Genomic DNA, 17741 nt, shown 5'->3' on the forward strand with positions numbered 1-17741 from the left:
CACTTTTTAGCCAGATTGTTAAGTAGCATAAGAATAGATAGATAGGGCCTACAAGAAATCAACCTGGGGGTGGGGAAGGGGAGACAATAAACTTTGGTTCACTTTCGTGTATCCTCTTATTTGCACAATTTTTTTCTTTTGGTGTGGGGAAGCATCAAAACAATTTTCCAATATGACAAATAGTCTAGAACTTTTCAGTCTTTTTACCACTGGGACAATGTTAAGGGAAGGTGTTCCCCATGTAACATACTTTCTTTCAGGACTGTAAATTATGAGCGCTTGCTAGCCATAACCCTCTTCTGTGATTCAATACACACTCTTTCGTGATTCAAGACATAGCTGCAATGCTATGGTCTAATGTCTAATTTTACAAGTGAAGCACCTGAGGCCAAACAGGTTAAGCAACATAGTCAAGAGCACTACACAGTGAGATCACCAGAGGCAGAGCACACACTCTATCCTGGGTTTTATTCCTGATCTCCAATCTGTTCAATTGTATCATGTTACTCTCTAAATTCACTTCAGTTAGCACGCCATGTTTCCACTGCAGTGGGCACAGGTTTGATCCCTGGTTGGGAAACTAAGAAAACCACATGCCATAGCTTGCCCCAAAACCACCCCCCCCCCATTTTTTTTCAATAAGGCAAAATTAAACATAAATTCAGTACAGTTAGATCAACACAGGTAGTCAGGCCAGAATACACGAGGTATTCCACATGAGTGAATGTTTCAGATTCCTGGGGCTTAACTCTCTACACATCAACACTTTACAGAGTGAACAGTCTTCTTTGGTAGAAACTTTCCCAAAGTGGAAAGGCCCAAATCTAGATTCCAGGCCTAAATCCAGGTGTTCTGGTGAAAGAGCTTTGTGCTCACGCTCAGTCACTTCAGTCATTCCGACTCTTTGCAACCCCATGGACTGTGGCCTGCCAGGTTCCTCTGTCCACGGGATTCTCCAGGCAAGGATTCTGGAGTGGGTTGCCATTCCCTTCTCCAGGGGCTCTTCCTGAGCCAGGGGTTGAAACTGTGTCTCCTGCGTCTCTTGTATTGCAGGCAGATTCTTTACAACTGAGCCACTTGAGGAAGCTCAGACACTCTTCTAATTCTTCGCTAACTACCAGGTCATGTGCCTCATGAGTATTTTCCTGTTACGCTGTTGGTCTTCCTTGTGTTAATTCTGGATCCCTCAGTGAACCTCACCATCTTACTGCACTCATTCTGATAGGGACAGAGTAAAGGGACAAAGTAGGTGATTAAAACATTAATCCCACCAGGGGACTGTAAGTAGGAAAAATATGGGAGACCCTTCAAGTTAATGACTACTCAGGAAAGCAGGTCTGCTTAGCCACAAAACCGAGCAGGCTTGTTTGGCAAGACAATGCAATGGGAGCATGCGCCAAGCCCCAAACAATAAAACAACGATGGCGCGAGACCCACATCCTGCTCAGTGAGCTCAGGAAGTCAAGACGTGCTCTCTGCCCACATATTAATAGCAAGCAATAATTTGTTTACCATGTAGGGACCAAAAAACTCCCCTGCCCAACCTGGAGGAGGAACTGATGATGGAAGCATGATGTCCATTCAAGAATGACAAAGAAGGTCTTTTCCCCCTCCCCACTTTTCCTCTGATTATAAAACTGTAGCCCAGTAAGTCCTCGAGGTGGCACCCTCTCGCCCGCCTGCCTTTAAGCTTCACAAGTGTGTTCCTAGTCTAATAAATCACTTCTTATCTGACACTTTGCCTCTCACTGAATTCTTTCTGCACTGAGATATAAAGGACTGGAGCTCTTTAGAGTCCCCACCCTCACCCCACCCAAAGCACCACCCAGTGGTTTCACATTTCAATTCAACCCCTACTTTATTGCCAGGAGAACATGAAAATGGCAACATGAAGTGAGTGGTAGAAGCATATGAATTTAAAATGGCGGAGGGGGGAAAAATGTATTATTTATTTTCCAGACCTCTTAACCTTCATTTTTAACAGCTATGAGCTGCACAGATCTTTGGTTGTCACACCGAGAGGTTCAGGTTCCTAAACTCCTTGCGCAGCTCCTGTCATCTCTTGCTACTGTCCATATGTTATCACCAAATAATTCAGGTCTCAAATTATCTATTCAACTACCCAATGGGAATCTTCTTACTTAGGCTTATTAAAAAAAATCAATAATAAAGAAATCCCATATGAAGGCTTAGGGACTCTCCTCTTACAAGATCCATCAGTGTGAACTCTCATTTAGCTATTCAGGTTCTTATTTGCTTCTAAGTTGTTGACAGTCCTGGTTTCTGGATAGGTGACCTTTGGAAAGGTCACTAAAACTTCTGAGATGTCATTTGTTGTTTAGTCACTAAGTTGTGTCTGACTCTTTGGGACCACAGACTGTAGCACACTAGGCTCCTCTGTCCTCTACTATCTCCTGGAGCTTCTTCAAATTCATGTCCATTGAGTCAGTAATGCTATCTAGCCATCTCATCCTCGGCCATCCCCTTCTCCTTTTGTCTTCAGTCCTTCCCAGGATCAGGGTCTTTTCCAATGAGTCGGCTCGTCATATCAGGTGGCCAAAGTATTGGAGCTTCAGCTTCAGTATCAGTCCTTTCAATGAATATTCAGGGTTGATTTCCTTTAGAATTGACTGGTTTGATCTCCGTGCTGTCCAGGGGACTCGCTCAATAGTCTTCTCTAGAACCACAGTTCAAAATCATCAATTCTTTGGCGCCTTCTTTTGGTCCACCCTCACATCCATACACGACTGGAAAAACCTTAATTTTGACTGTATGGATCTTCATCAGCAAAGTGATATCTCTGCTTTTTAATACACTAAGTCTGTCATAGTTAGAAAGTTCAGTTTTAAGCCAGCTTTTCCACTCTACTCTTTCACCTTCATCAACAGGCTCTTTAGTTTCTCTTACCTCTCTTGGCATTAGAGTTGTATCATCTGAGGTTGTCGATGTAACTCCCATCAATCTTGATTCCAGCTTGTGATCCCTCCAGCCTGGCATTTCATATGATGTACTCGGCATAGAAGTTAAATAAGCAAAGTGACAATATACAGCCTTGTCTTATTCCTTTCGCAATTTTGAGCCAGTCCACTGTTTCATGTCCAATTCTAACTGTTGCTTCTTGACCTGCATACAGGTTTCTCAGGAGACAGGTAAGGTGATCAAAGTTTCCACAGTTTATTGTGATGCACACAGTCAAAGGCTTTAGCATTGTCAATGAAGCAGAAGTGGATATTTTTCTGGAATTCCCTTGCTTTGTCTATGATCCAATGAATGTTGGCAATTTGATCTCTGGTTCCTCTGCCTCTTTGAAACCCAGCTTGTACATCTGGAATTTCTCAGTAGACATACCACTGAAGCCTAGCTTGAAGGATTTTATGTATAACTTTGCTAACATGTGAACGGAGTACAACTGTATGGTAGTTTAAACATTCTTTGGCATTGCTCTTCTTTGGGATTGGAATCAAAACTGATCTTTTCCAGTTCCGTGGCCACTGCTGAGTTTTCCAAATCTGCAGATATACTGAGTGCAACACTTTAACAGCATCATCTTTTAGGATTTTAAATAGCTCAGCTGGAATTCTGTTTGCTTCTCAAGTTATGATGGTTCTGGTTTCCGGAAAAGTGACCTTTGGAAAGGTCAGTAAAATTTCTGAGATGTTATATTTATCTCTAAATCTATTTCATGTGAATTCATATAAAAATTCCTCAAAGCATTCACAATCATCATAGAGTCTTAAATTGGGCCCAAGTGGACATCCAGCCCTAAATCAGTGCTTCTAAAACTTGAATGTACCTACAGATCACCTGGAAATCCTGTGAAAATGACGATTCTGTTCCAATAAGTGCAAGGCTGGGCCCATGACTCTGCATTTCTAGTCAAGTGTTGCCAAGTCTGCTGGGCCCACATACTAACGAGTAGTAAAGCTTAGAACCAAGCTCGATTTTTCTCTTTCATTCTATTTCTAAATCCTCTCATTCGTTTGCTTTTTTCTTCTCTTGCTTTACCCTTTTTGATTCTTTAAGTCTGTCATGGTAACTATTTAGCCCTTGGAGTTACAAAGGCTTTCCAAACAATAACATAAGCTATAAAACACAATGCAGAAAGGCAAAAATACTACAACAGTCAAACTTTCTCAAAATGTGATCAAAACAATGTAATCAATATAGAGGACTTTTTTTTTGAGGATGTGCACTTATTTATCTATTTCTTAGCAACCAAATATTTTCCTTAGGGATATGGTTCAAAAAATCTTAATTTTTCCAACAGGAAGGAAGAATGTGTTATGAACGTTAAGATTCAACAGCACTCAATACATGAGCTGCTAATTATGAACAGAATGATGGTGCTTAAACTGATCCTTATACCTATTAATGTCTTTTTTAGTCTACTCTAAAATTATCAGAAATTCTGCTCCCAAGTATGCCTGATCAAGAGATGAGCTTTCTAATGAACTACGATTGGAACTATATATGCCTTAGAATCTTATATAAATTTCACGTACATTGGCATTACACCAGATTGTATCAAGTAGCTCATAACTGTTATAGGATTTAGCATGAGTCTTTTAAAATAATAACCGCAAGCATTCACATGGTAACAGAAACGTTGTTCTTACAAAAGACTGCACTCCTAATCAAGAAGCAGGAATCTCATTTTACAGTAGGGAAACCTGAAGCATATCCAGGACATGCAGCCAGGTGAGCACAGTGCAAACACAGTATGAAACTTCTGGTTTTAAAACCTGTCTTAAAATCATTATACACTACAGGCCAAACATTGTTAAACTTCCTTTTAGGTTCAGGAACCAATTCTTTCAACCAAATTTATGTAAAATAGCTGGCTTCTCAGTAACACTGAGAACTATAGTTTCTGTGTAATATTAGTCTCTTGCCAATATAAAGAGCAGCAATGTAAGTGGAATCCATTTCTGTGCTGTGGATTTCTCCCAGGGAAACAAGCAGGCAGTTCCAACTTCATCAAACCAGACAACAGTGCCTTCTAGTGGAGTATAACCAGAAATGTCTTTGGGGCTCTAGATTAAAACTTAAATATCTAAAGTGTAGAAGCTAATAAGAAAATATTACAAATACTATAAGAATTGCTACAGACAAAGAAATCTTGCATTTAAGGTTAAAATGAATATATAAGAAAGAAAATAAATTACCCAAAAGCTCCAGTCACCATTCCAGTTATATATATTTGGCCTCTGTTTTTTGGCTGACACTATATCCCTCTCATCCACAACTGGAGTAGGATTTTCCTCTAATTCTTCCCTAACTCAGCGGCAAAGATCGAAATCCTTTCGTTTATTACCTGGAAACAAGTATCAAACAATTTAAATTACATACTGAGAAATGCTCATTTTAAAAAGAAAACAATAGATGCTCAAAATACACAAATTATTGTGAAAAGGACAATAAAACAGTAATTAATATGTTTTTGCTTCTGCAATTCATATATTCATACACACATCGTATATTTTCCAACTACTACTACTTATTAGGTAACTTAGTTTGTACTGGAGATTCAAAAATGAGTAAAACACAATGTCCTTAGCCTCCAGAAGTTCAGTCAGCTACAGTAACAATTAGACAGTAAAAATAATAATAATAAATACAATGTAATGAGAGTAACCATTGGTTCAACCTCTTTGGAGAATAATTGTAATGCAATTGGGTTTAAAATGGGTATAGATGTACTACAATTCAGCAATTTAATGTACACATGAGGGCAACAATGTTTCTAATACAAAGAAAGTGGAAACAACCTTACTATCTATTGGTAAGGAAACTGGTAAATTAACTCTGATTTATACAAACAATGAATGAAATAAATGAATCTGGTATCTCAACCAGGCACTAGCCTCAATGTATAGAGTGCTTATGAGCACACGCTAGTCATGTCCTACTCTTTTGCAACCCCATGGACTGTAGACCGCCAGGCTCCTCTGTCCATGGCACTTTCCAGGCAAGAATACTGGAGAGGATTGCCATTTCCAACTCCAGGGGATCTTCCCGACCCAGGGATTGAACCGGCGTCTCCTGCATCTGCTGCACTGGCAGGCAGATTCTTGACCATCACCAGCACCACCTCAGTGCTTAGGGAAAAGATTACATCCAGTGGAAGATATGGGCCCATAAGGTGTCACTCATGAAAGCAGTCACTATGGAGCTAAAAAAAAGAGAGAAAGGGGAGGTGAAGTGGCATCTGTTACAAGAGCACAAAGCTCACTAGGTCTCTTAAATATGACTGCCACTACTGCAGCCACCACCTATGCCTCTTTGAACAAAAATGCTGATCCTCAGGGTTACAGGGAAAAGCACCCACAGAACCCACATAACACAGCAAAGGGTAATTCAAACTCAACTTACATGGGTGGGAGGGAGGCAGAAGAGAGAGGTAATACATGTATACATACAGCTAATTCACACTGTTGTACAGCAGAAACTAGCAAAACTAATACAACATTGTAAAGCAATTATACTCCTATTAAAAAAAAAAACTGAGCTTTGACTTAAAAAATAAAAAACTTAAGCTTGAGTTTCCTAAGTTCTACGAAGTAAACACTGCCATGGGTGGAGCCCCAAACCCTGGTGATACTGATTTGAGGTTCTCTGGAGGAAGAAATTTATAAATATAGAGAGGACCCCCCTCTACCCAAAGTACATTCACTAACCACCAAAAAAAGAGAGAGAAAGAGAGAAACACAGCTGTATACAGGAAGAAGAAACAAGTAAACAAAATAATTGAAACAGAAGTCCACAATTTGACTCAGTTGGAAATCTAAAACATATTAAAATAATTTATACAATAAAATTCTACAGCATAGAGTTTTTAAATATACAACTATTTTTTATTGAAACATAGTTAATTTGAATTATTGTGTCAGTTTCAGGTATAAGGCAAAATGATTCAGTTATATATCTGTATTCTTTTTCAGATTCCTTTCTATTATTGGCTATCATAAAATACTGAATAAAGTTCCCTGTGCTATACTGTAGATCATTTTTGTTTATCAATTTTATATATAGCAGCGTGCATATGTTAATCCCAACTTTCTAATTTATCTCTTCCTACCTCCCCACCCTGCTCTCCCCTTTGGTAACCATAAGATTGTTTTCTATTTCTGTGAGTCTATTTCTGTTTTGTAAATAAGTTCTTTTTTTTTTTAGATTCTACATATAAGTGACATTGTATGATTTTTGTCTTTTTCCGTCTAATTTCATTTAATATGATGATCTCTAGGTATATCCCTGTTGCTGCATATGGCATTATTTCATTCTTTTCCATGTCTGAGTAGTACATTGTATACATGTACCATCTCTTCCTTATCCATTTATCTGGACATTTAGGATGTTTCCGTGTCTTGACTATTGTAAATAGTGCTGCTATGAACACTGGGGTACATGTACCTTTTCGAATTAGAGTTTTCTCCAGATATATGCCCATGAGTGGGATTTACAGCACAGGTTTTGAATGAACTTCAGTTCAGTTCAGTTCAGTTGCTCAGTCGTGTCCGACTCTTTGTGACCCCATGAAGCGCAGCACGCCAGGCCTCCCTGTCCATCACCAACTCCCGGAGTTCACTCAGACTCACGTCCATTGAGTCAGTGATGCCATCCAGCCATCTCATCCTCTGTTGTCCCCTTCTCCTCCTGCCCCCAATCCCTTCCAGCATCAGAATCTTTGCCAATGAGTCAACTCTTCGCATGTGGTGGCCAAAGTACTGGAGTTTCAGCTTTAGCATCAGTCCTTCCAAAGAAATCCCAGGGCTGATCTCCTTCAGAATGGACTGGTTGGATCTCCTTGCAGTCCAAGGGACTCTCAAGAGTCTTCTCCAACACCACAGTTCAAAAGCATCAATTCTTCGGTGCTCAGCTTTCTTCACGGTCCAACTCTCACATCCATACATGACCACAGGAAAACCCATAGCCTTGACTAGACGGACCTTTGTTGGCAAAGTAATGTCTCTGCTTTTGAATATGATATCTAGGTTGGTCATAACTTTCCTTCCAAGGAGTAAGCGTCTTTTAATTTCATGGCTGCAGTCACCATCTGCAGTGATTTTGGAGCCCCCAAAAATAAAGTCTGACACTGTTTCCCCATCTATTTCCCATGAAGTGATGGGACCAGATGCCATGATCTTCGTTTTCTGAATGCTGAGCTTTAAGTCAACTTTTTCACTCTCCACTTTCACTTTCATCAAGAGGCTTTTTAGATCCTCTTCACTTTCTGCCACTGCTAAAATGCACTAACTGGCAAATCTTCATGGCTTTAGTCAATACTGGGCTCAAACTACAGTTATTCCTGAAGATTTAAAGAACTAAATCTAAACAAGCTACTCTCTATAATCTTAGGGAAATGCTCAGCATAAAATGGGCAACAAATATGTATGTCTCACCTTAACTACTAGAACTACCTTGCCTAAATTCTCCCTGATCACAGAACACATTGTCCTAAAATATCATGCAGTAGCAAAGGATGCTCTGATCCAATGAGTCATAAATCTAAACCAAGTCTTTGGAGCTTGCAAAATGGCTTTTATAAAGGTGAGGCCCTCTGGACTACCCTCAACTCTAGTTAAAACAGTTAACATAGCTCAATGTAAAATAAAACAAGGCCTTCAAAGATTGAGATTTATTATATAAGACCCAATTAGTGAAAGAAAAATTATCCTTATTGTTTCTCTACTTAGCAGCCCAGTGTGGCCTGGTAAAGATGGAATGAAGAAGAGTGCCTCACAGCTGATGAGTGTATCTCTGATGCTATGGTCCTACCCATGAAGGTCCCTCTATCCAATACTATTAAAATTCCTGACACCATCCAATCAGAAACTGATAAATATTCTGATGCTGTAAGCTTGATAAGCATGTACTGTTCAATGACCTTTTGGTCACAGTTTGCCTTCACCTCCAGTGGGGCACGATATACCTTTACCTGGCTACACACAGGGTATCTCAAAAGCCTTGCCACTCCATACAGCCTTTATAGGTAAACTGTACCCAAGTCTCTCCCAGAGCACAGGATTGATGTTACATTCTCCTCTAAGGTCATTCTTTTGACACATTCCTTCAGGACATACAAATACTCATGAAAAGAAGATGGGTCTTTGCTCCACACATAGTATAAGGCATGCTACTTTGGTTAAATTCCTGAAAACTATTTGGTAAACCAAGGGTGACTCCATCCCTGGTAATGTCAAGAAACAACATTCAAACAAGTCCAACAGGGAACTATATTCAATATCCTGTGATAAATCATAATGGAAAAGAGCATTAAAAAATGTGTAACTGAATCACTTTGCTATATAGCAGAAGCTAACACAACACTGTAAATCAAGTAGACTTGAATAAAATAAATTAAAAAAAAATACAAATCCAACATCTTTTAGGTCCTTTTGGATTCGGGAGGTGATGTATTAGTTGTTCACAAATTCTACTTAAGCCTGTTTATGCTGTTACTTGCAGGTCAGTCCACCCTGAACAGGGCTCCCTCCCAAAAAAGATTCCGAGAGTTGTCAAAATTATAACAGACACTCCCAGCAGTGCTACTTCCTCCCCCAAACACACACACAAGCGCATACACAGGCACACAGAGACTCCTTCACTGTAGATACTTCAGCAGCCTCTCTTCATGACTCCCGGAGCCTCTGAACCACTCATAATGCCTCTAAGTTGTCCACAGGCTTCTAATGCAACAAACTATCTCCTTACTCCTACACAATATGTTATTTGAACAGCAACAACTGACAGCACACTGGACCTCCCTAGAAGCAGAGACTCTTAAGCTCTGAGCCTACCCTCCACACCCAGCTGCCCATCCTGGCAGCAGGACCTTGCGAGCCCAGCACAGCCACCAAGGTCTCCTTGTTGCAGGACAGAATCAAATCTGGGCCTTCCAACATATCCCACCTACTGGCGGGCATGGCCTCCCCTGTTCTCACTCCTTTGTCATTAGTCATGGGACAAGAAGAGGTCACCGCTCTCTCACACCCTTTGAATACCTGCAGACCAATTTGGATTCAACTGAGTGAAAAGCAGTAGGCGCTGAACACTTTAAACTCCTATTATTAGTCTGATGGACAAACCGGTTGTTTGGTGGAGAGCATCAACACCCCTCCACATGCTGGAGCTCACTGGAGACCACTGCTTTTCATCCTTTAACCAGGATGTCCCTGATGAAGGAAAGGACCCAGAGGTCAGCAAAACTGACTGAACTGCCCAGTTATCTTAACCCTGAATGCTCCGGCCAACACCTGGCTTTATCTCCACATTTTTACAGACTCTGGGGCCATGCCTAACAGTGGCACCATTTGGAATAAAGAACTCTGGAACTCTCTGGTTTTCAGTACTCAAAATATAGACCAAGGTCACAAGTGTCAATACATATACTAAAGCCACAATAAAAGGCCTCACCAGAACACTCTTTATCCCCATCAAAGAGTTCCAGACATTCCTAACAGTGGCCAAGGTACTCATTTTATTCCTCAAAATACACATCACTGAACTCCTGAACAAGGTATTCAATGGCACTTTTATTTTCCTTACTGACTTCAGTCTCTAGGCCTCATACAAGAGCCAGGATGGCTTACTTAAGTTCAAAATTCAACTAAGTGAAAAATGTACATTTCAGTCATCAGTCAGACATCAAGTGTAAATTATGAGTCTCGTTCAATGTTTTCATGGTTACCTGAAGACGGTTTTAAACCTCACCCCTCCTTCCTCCCTGTCTCTCCAACGGGCAAGTGGGTTAAAAAAAAAAGTCTGGGTGCCCTTTCATTTGGTGTGGATGCCAGAGTCAAACAAAGTAACAATCTGTGCACACGCAGGAACCCTTGACCCCACCCCCTAACTGCCGCAAAAGCCCAGAGCCAGCATCATTCCCTTGTCCTTCCAAGTCACTTTGGATCTGCTTAAGAAGGCTGTCCTGTTCTTCCCTCTTTGCTATGTACTATGTACTTCACTAAGTAATAAGCCTTTATATATAAGTAATAAACCTCTTCATGGGGTGTGTGTGTCGCGTGTGTGTGTGTGTGTTCATCAGTTTCCATCTCCAAATCAAATGTTCAGTAGGAGTCCATTCTGGCTTTACTGAGTGGCCACAAGAGAATCTTCTCTCTCTAAGGAATCAGCTGCGAGGTCATTGGCAGTCAGTTAACCTCTCTAAGCTTCCCTGGTGGTTCAGATGGTAAAGAAACTGCCTGCAATGCAGGAGACCCCGGTTTGATCCCTGGGTCGGGAGGATCCCCTGGAGTAAGAAACGGCAATCCACTCAGGTATTCTTGCCAGTGAAATCCCATGGACAGAGGAGCCTGGCCGGCTACAGTCCATGGGATCGCAAAGTTATTCGCTCACGACTGAGCGACTAACACTTTCACTTTCACCTAACTTCTCTAAATCTGCTTCCTCCATTCTACAGTTGGGGCAACAACTCTCTGTAGTCTAGACAATAAGCTCATTGAGAACAGGGATCATGTCTGTGTTGCTCACCATTTATGCCAAACACGCAGTACCTGGAACATAGTTTAATGAATGACTGCTTGGGCTCATGAATATCTTACCTGGTCTATTTCACCGTAAGGTTCTGAGAATCAGTTAAAATACCAAGTCCACTCATTTGTTCATCCAACAATTATTTGAATGCCTCTACCGTTTTGTAAACTGTAAAATGCTCTCGATTAAAAGGTATTGCCCTAACTGCGATTCTCTTAAAGTAAAATACATACATACAACCAGCGTAAAAGCGATGAGGACAGTGTTCAGAAATGCAAGTACTCCTGCAACAAAAGTGGGCTTTCACCCTTAAAATGGGCAAGTCCTTCCGTTAATCAGATAAGGTAGTAAACAAATAACCGAAAACGTGGTTCACACCACACAGTGATTTAAACTATCTAGAGTTCTGAGCCCTTTAATCAAGAGCTGAGAGTTAAGGGAACGGCGTGAGGCTGGATCAACCTGATACCAGATCAGAATCACGACAGGGGGGCTGAGGTTTGGACTAGGACATTTCAGGACCCAGTGCCACACTCCACGCCCCCGAGAAGCCAGTCTTCTCCCCCAGAAAAGCAGACCTCCCCCATCGCCCAGAGGGAAAGGCTCCGGGAAGCACCGGAAACCATTTCCTCGGTAACAACTTTGCAAATTACTCCAATGAGCAACAAGAAAAAGAAAGGGAAAAAGAGGAAATAATGTTCACAATCTGAGAGGGTTCTAGCAACCTTCGCGAAGAGAACTGCCGGGCAAAGCCCTCGCTTGGGAACTCGTCCCTGAACAGCGCCGCTTACCTGGCAGAGAGTCAGGGCGCCTTTCATCGCGGATCCCTCCGCCGCCGAGTACCGCGCACGCGCGCCCCGCCGCGGGGACCAGGCGGTCAGGCGCGCGCCCCAAGCCCTTTCCCGGCGCGCGCCCCAAGGCCTCTCCCGGCGCGCGCCCCACGGCCTCTCCCGGCGCGCGCTCTGGGATCCCGGCCCCGGGAGTCCCGTACGCCCCCTCTCCGAGGGGCACCTTGGGTCTCCTCGGCGCGTCTGGCGCCCTCTGGAGGCCGCTCAGGACTCCCAGCCTCCACCCCAACCCCGTCCCTCAGGATGTACTGTTGTTGGGCTGCAGGCTGAGTCAACGTTTGGGTGTCTTGAGGGTGACGGTGGCGTAAACTTTGCCAAGCGTGGCTGAGAAACACCATTGCTGTGGTTTCTCTTCCACAAAAATACCCAAGAGGACTTCAAAGTGTGTTGACAGGTGCCCCGTGGGGACGCGTCAGAGACATTTGGAAGAAGATTCTAGTTAGCTTGGGGGAGAGATGACCTCTTCCAAACTGGTTTACCAACTCGTGTATGAGAATCAAGGGTTAACTCAGAAAGGTTTTTGGTGGCCACGCGCTCGCGGGAACTGGATCTGGAGACGCTGTTTCTTTGGAGGCAAATCCACGCGAGGTCCAAGACGCCGGATTGTCCGTTGCTGCATGTCACTACCTCACTTCACAGTATGGATTCACTGTCATCTGTGAGTCATTGCAACTCAAGTGAGTCAGGACAATTCACCGTTTTGTGACACTGAACACTTTATTCCATGAGAAAGCCTTACTTCAGAAGCATCCCAGTTCTGGAAATGAATGCAGTGTTTTGGACCCTCTCCCAGGGTCACTGTTGGTGGCAACCTCAAGGATAATTAAAGCCGGATGTTGGTGGCTGTATTAAAGAGGAGATGTAATTTTTTTAAATGTCTGAATGGCTTATTTATTGCTTTCCAGGTGGTTACAGTGGTAAGGAATCCACCTACCAAGCAGGAAACGCGGATTTGATCCCTGGGTTGGGAAGATCCCCTGGAGTAGGAAATGGCAACCCACTCCAGTATTCTTAACTGGGAAATCCCATGCATAGAGCAGCCTGGTGGGCTACAGTCCATGGGGTCACAAAGAGTCAGACAGGACTAAGCAACTAAGCATGCCTGTATTTACTAGGAATCAGGACGAGTCCCTGTCCGTACCTAGCTCTCAACTTCAAATGCCTGTGCCTGCTATGACGTGGCTTCTAGCGCAAGTCACTTCTCCCAAAGCCTCCGCTCTGCTTCTCACCATACATACCGTGCTCCAGAGTTCGAAAAAGGGAATTGTGTGGCAAGGGCTTGTTCCTTCAAATCTTTGATAGAAGTTATTGATAAAAAGCTATTGACTGTTGCAGATCCTAGTTCCAAAAAAGCTATTAAAGACATTTCTAGAACTCTAGAACAATTGAGAAATACTGAATACGAAATGTTTAGTAGAGCTAGTGTTACAAAATAATGAAGGATGCAGACAAATTTATTGATATTTATTTATGGATAATTAATACTTTTGGTTATGTTGGAGAATATCTTTGTTAATGGAAAATTTGTGCTCAAGAATTTCGGAGGAAAGTGTCATGATATCTACCACCTGATTTCAAATGCTTCAACAAAGATAGATGCCGGAGAGTGGATGTGTCCCCTCAGATTCATGGACTGACACCTAATCCCCTTTCACCATGTGAAGATGCAGGGAGAAGAGGGTGGTCTGTGAGCAGGATGTGGGCTCTCATCAGACACAGAATCTGCTGTTGTCTTGAGCTTGAGCTCCCTGGACTCCACAACCCTGAGAAATAAATTGTAGTTTCAGCTGCACAGTCCATGGTATTTTCTTATAGCAACCCAGATAGACTGAGATAATAGCTGCTGCTGCTGCTGCTAAATCGCTTCAGTCGTGTCTGACTCTGTGAGACCCCATAGACGGCAGCCCAAGAGGCTCCCCCGTCCCTGGGATTCTCCAAGCAAGAACACTGGAGTGGGGTGCCATTTCATTCTCCAATGCATGAAAGTGAAAAGTGAAAGTGAAGGAGACAATAGATAGATAGCAAAAGAGCAAATGGTAACAACATCAATGTGACAAGTATACCACTGTTCAGTGAGCCTTTTTCTATTTCTGTACGTTTGGAAATAATCATAATGTAAAGTTAAGGTTGACTTTTTTTTCCACAAAAAGTCACATGTCAGGTGCTGAGTGTATTTTTAAACTGTATTATACATGCTAAAGGGATTCCTCGGTGGCTCAGATGGTAAAGACTCTGTCTGCAATGCAGGAGACCAGGTTCAATCCCTGGGTCGGGAAGATCCCCTAGAGAAGGAAATGGCAACCCACTCCAGTTTTCTTGTCTGAAAAATCCCATGGACAGGGAAGCCTGGTGGGCTACAGTCCATGGAGTCGCAAAGAGTTGGACATGACTGAGTGACTAACACTTTCACTTTTCACTTTTATACATGCTAAAGGACAAATTACTTAATAAGACAATTAAGACAGAATAGGTTCTGATCCTTATCCTGCAAAACTTTGCATGAGCTGTGTTTTCTTTCAGTGCTTTATACAAGAACAGGCTGAAGAAAAAATGACTGCCTATTCTTTGAACTAGAAGCCACACCAAGAATTCTTCTTTGGATTGAGAGAGTTTAATAGTGTATTTTTAATGGTACTTTAATGGTAAGCTGAATGTGATCAGTATACAAAGTATTTTTTAACTATTTAATTTTTTTAAATTTTGAAATAATTTCACATAAAAGTTGAAAATATGTTACAGTAACCTTTTCCCAAACCATTTGAGAATCAACTATCAACTCAGAATACTTTGATGAATATTTTTTATGTACAAGGACACTCTCCTAAACAGTCCCAGTATGACCAACAAAACTGAGAAATTAACATGGTATTACCACCTTCTAGTTCTCACATGCCATTAAAATTCTACCGATTGTCCCAATAATGTCCTTTATAGCAAAAGAATCTAGTTCCCAATCATGTTACAGTTAGCTGCCATACCGCCTGTATGTAATATGTGCAATATTAAACCTGTCAATCCGTCCTCTGCACAGACCCCTCCTCATCCATCCCTCCCTAACACCTCTTGGCCAGCCATGGCAGTCACTGCATCCTTCACTGTCCCCACCCTGCTCTCATCCTGAAATCCCTCACAATGATGCCCCCACTAAATAGTTTAAACTATCTGCCAAGGCTGAAAAGATGAAAATCATCGGACAAAGGAATGACGTTGTGGTGAACAAATCACTATTTAGGTTTTAGACCCAATTTACAGTGGATGGTATTGTTTTCAAAAAATGAAATGTAAAAGAAAAAGAAGAGGAGAAGTGAATATCAAATTTATGCAAGGGTAAAGATGAGCCAGATTTAATAAATAATATAGAAAATATCATAAGAGAAAGATTAACAGAATCCATTAAAATGTAAAATTCCAAAGGTAAAAAAAATAACATGTTTTTTAAAAGCTAAAAGCTTGGTATCTTTATGTGAATAGAAATTTATTAAACATTAAAGACACCCAACATGGATGAATCTCAAGAACATAATGTTGAGTTAAAGAAATGAGTCAGAAAAATACGGTAAGATTCAGTTGACAGCATTTCAAAACATCTAAAACCAGACAGTACACTGTAAATACAGCTAAAGGACACAAATATAATAAAACTCTAGAAAGAAGCAAAAAGTGAGAAATAGTTTCCCTTTAAGAGGGGTTAGAATCAGGGAGGTGCATAGGAAGCTTCAGACTGGCAGAGATATAAAAATGTTTGTTGTATAGTCATTCTGGTTATCTTACACATATATATGTGTGTGTGGGGGGGTGTATTCTATTATGGAATTGATCTTCAGTGGCCTCAGCATGCAACTCCTTGAAATGGGGCTTCGGTTCCTGGCCAGAGATTGCAGTCTGTAACACCGAATCCTAGCCACTAGACTAGTGGTCAATAACAAGGTCCTGGCTCTTCAGCTTTGCAAAAAAAGAATTCCCACAAAGACGGAAAGAAGCGAAACAAGTCAAGTGTTAATTAGAAGGAGAAGAGTACAGTACGTGAGGATAGACACACGGGTGGGCTCGGAGAGTTGCACTCTCATGGTAGTTTGAATCATTTTTACGGGATTTTCTTCCAGGTTTCCTTTGGCCAATCTTTTTTTCTTTTTAAATATTTATTTATTTGCCTGTGTTGGGTCTTAGTTGCAGCGTGCAGGATCTTTGTTGTGGTGAGATCCAAAGCACGTAGGCTCAGTAGTTGCAGCCTGTGAGCTCTCTAGTTACGGTGCATGGGCTTAGTGCCCCACAGCATGTGGGATCTTAATTCCTGATCAGGGATTGAACCCATGTCCCCTGCATTGGAAGGGGATTCTTAACCACTAGCCCACCAGGGAAGTCCCTGCCCAATCATTTTGATTTGCCTGGTTCAGAGTCCATATTTGGTATATCTCAGTGTCATCGCATATGTTCACATGCCTCTCTTAGCCAAGATAGATTCTACCAAAGAGGCCTATGGGAAATTAGTATCACTTAGCATCACTCCCTTTTTGACTTCCAAGAAGTCTTTCTGTGCCTGTGTGGTTGGGGAAGTCTCCTGACTTCAAGAGTGAGAAATATATGGCCTCTTGTCTTCTATCTGGCCAGGGCTCAGCCTCCTCCCTCAATTGTCCCGTTATTTTTGTCTTGGGGTATCTACTCTGGTGGCAGGCAGGATCTACCTCCTGCCTCACAGTTATTCTATCTAATCCATATTCAGTAAAAGTAATTTAAAAAAATAAGATCCTTCATAGTTAAAATGAACAAAGGATATGAGTAAATGATTCCATTGGCCAGGCAGAACAAATGGCTGGCCCTAAAGTAAAAATTGTCTGGGTTCAAATTTTGGCTCCACCATGTATTAGCAGCTCATCTAATCTCTTCTTACCTATGTCCTCATTGGATACACAGAGATAGTAACAGTACTATATTAGCTTAGGCTGCTGCCATAACAATATAGCCCAGACTGAGTGTTTTAAACAACAGAAATGTATTTTCTCACAGTTCCGAAGGCTATAAGTCCAAGGCCAAGGTCCCATTGAATTCAGTTTCTAATGAGGACTCTTTTCCTGGCTTTGTGGAAGTTCTCTTCTGACTGCATTAAGGCAGCCCTGACAACCAGGAGATGGCCGGGCACTCATAGCCAGGTCACACTGTTCAGTCAATTTACTCACTCAGTCGTGTCCGACTCTTTGCAACCCCACGGACTGCAGCACGCCAGACTTCTCTGTCCATCACCAACTCCCGGAGTTTACCCAAACTCATGTCCATTGAGTCGGGGATGCCATCCAACCATCTCATCCTCTGTTGTCCCCTTCTCCTCCTGCCCTCAATCTTTCCCAGCATCAGGGTCTTTTCCAAAGAGTCAGCTCTTTGCATCAGGTGGCCAAAGTATTGCAG

The 17741-nt window shown here is 41.9% G+C and overlaps 1 protein-coding gene across 2 annotated transcripts in view; it reads right to left on the minus strand.

Moving 5' to 3' along the window:
- Positions 1-12348, minus strand: part of GRAMD1C (GRAM domain containing 1C) — a 98324-nt gene extending 85976 nt beyond the window's left edge. Inside the window, exons 1-2 of one of the 2 annotated variants that reach the window (XM_040224523.1) lie at positions 12285-12342; positions 5166-5314 (exon numbers count right to left, since the gene is read on the minus strand). The gene's annotated coding sequence lies outside the window, so the exon portion shown is untranslated. Of the gene's footprint in view, positions 1-5165; positions 5315-12284 lie in introns of both variants that reach the window. The other variant, XM_040224530.1, reaches the window with a different exon arrangement.
- Positions 12349-17741: the final 5393 nt, after the last annotated feature.

This window comes from Oryx dammah, unplaced genomic scaffold (assembly GCF_014754425.2).
Source record: "Oryx dammah isolate SB20612 unplaced genomic scaffold, SCBI_Odam_1.1 HiC_scaffold_2, whole genome shotgun sequence".
Classification (NCBI taxonomy): domain Eukaryota; kingdom Metazoa; phylum Chordata; class Mammalia; order Artiodactyla; family Bovidae; genus Oryx; species Oryx dammah.